The sequence below is a fragment of the Salvelinus sp. IW2-2015 genome, linkage group LG20, assembly GCF_002910315.2.
Source record: "Salvelinus sp. IW2-2015 linkage group LG20, ASM291031v2, whole genome shotgun sequence".
NCBI classification, from domain to species: Eukaryota; Metazoa; Chordata; class Actinopteri; order Salmoniformes; family Salmonidae; genus Salvelinus; species Salvelinus sp. IW2-2015.
In genome coordinates, this window is record NC_036860.1 from 67,697 (window position 1) to 69,546 (window position 1,850).

General features: G+C 42.9%; 1 long non-coding RNA gene across 1 annotated transcript; it reads right to left on the minus strand.

Moving 5' to 3' along the window:
- Nucleotides 1-355: 355 nt before the first annotated feature.
- Nucleotides 356-1,773, minus strand: LOC139022695 (uncharacterized). Its single transcript, XR_011473750.1, has 3 exons — nt 1,681-1,773; nt 1,339-1,507; nt 356-460 (listed from the first exon to the last, which is right to left on the minus strand). It is a non-coding gene; the product is annotated as an uncharacterized lncRNA (long non-coding RNA).
- Between the last annotated feature and the right edge of the window lie 77 nt (nt 1,774-1,850).

Consider the following 1,850-nt stretch of genomic DNA (forward strand, 5'->3'; position numbering starts at 1 on the left):
ATCCATCTTCATTTAGGATTTAAAATGTATTGCACCTCTCTAGAGCTAGAATTCTCAGTCACAACCCTGAACAGAAAAAATAGATTTAACCCCAGCCAGGAAAGAACACCTGCATAACCATTTTTGTCCAAGGGCAGTCAAGTCCCACGACATAAAACAATAAGACTTATCCCTGATACAAACAATCAGAATATGAGATAAACTCTTTCTTCGCAGAACTTGGCATCTCGCAAAACTTACCTAGTTGTCGGTTCACTCAAAACTCAACAGTGTTGAGCATAAAAACATCATATTGAGGCGCTTTCTACTATGCTTTTTTAGATGTCTGGCTACGTCAATAGTAGAGAGTTAATACCTGTGATTTGCGTTGCTTGACTGGTTGGAGGAAACTACTGAGTACTTCCTTCTGTAGTGCACAGACGCGATGTCCACGGAATTTGCCATACGCCCGTCTCTCATCCTACAAGGTGCAAAAGAGAGCCACTGATGACAAAACAGTAGCAAAACCTGTGAGCTAAGTGGGGGCGACACGGAATAAGATAGACCAAGAACCAGCTATTGGGCAGTTCCCAATTTACTAAAAAAATTGACATTTCCTGTACTCTGTAAGTGGCTCCTTCTCTAGTGTGACAAGTGTTTGCGTAAGCATGCGTACAGCGGATGCTCGATAGAGAGAGCGGGTATGCTGCTCATTTACATAGACAAAACCTTGACCATTTATTTCAATGGTAAACCGCTTTTATGCATCATCTTTATTATCCACCATATTTGTTATGAGTCCAACAAGCACATATTTGCCTACCCTTTCACTGTAGGCCCTACAGTAAACTAAACCCAATCAGTATTATTTAAACACTTAACAACTKATTTGGAATTCAGCCAAAGTAGTATAGCCCAAAGCCATTTATTTTGAGAGTTGGACCTATGTGGTTCTTGCATTATGATGCATTTACATGACACTGTTAGCTCCTAAAAAATACTATACAGAAGGAGCATAATGGCGCATGTACATGACACTACAACATTCTATGACAGCCATGTTATCTCCCCATTAACATTACATGGGGAATATTTAAACAATGCTGAATCCCTCCCTCTAGGCTTTTGTGAGGCCCAAAGGCCCTACTTGGTCCATGACATTTGGTTTGGCCCGCCAGAAGCTTCCAGAATGAACTTATGTATTGATGAACAATGTTATTTAATGTTTTTTGGTTCGAGGCCCAATACTGAGATTACATTTCATCCCACCAAGCCCAACAGTTTGGACTCATCTGTACGATGTCCATATTAGAACTTCTTCAAGGCCCCTGGTTGACAGAGTCTTGAGTCGTGACGTACCTGTTTAGAGAGCAGGCAGTGCATGAGGAACACGAGGACCCCCTGCAGACTGTTGAGGATGGTGAACAGGTACGACATGGCCAGCGTGCTTTCCTCAAKCTGGAAACAGCCAAAGATCCACATGGTGCCCAYCACACACAGCTGAGCCACTGCAGTTATGGTGAATGCCCTGCAGGAGGTGACAAACACACATAAAGTTAGATCAAAAGCATGGGTCACAACATGTCATCTTACAGTAAGGCCTGTTTTTTTCCCACATGTTCTGGCCAGGAAAAACAGTGGTCCTTTGTTATGGGCTATAACACAGCCTGTGTGAGAATGTCCGTTTCTTTGCCGGCTCACTTGATTTTGCGGAGTTTGTCAAGGTCAGGGTTCAGGCTGGAGAACTTCTGGGCCAACTTCCACACTGTGATGAGGAAGAAAAACACGTTCACCTAGGAGGGGAGAGGGAGATAAGTAGAACTCTAACATGACACAAAACATTGTAAGTAGGAGTGATGAAACTATTGCAC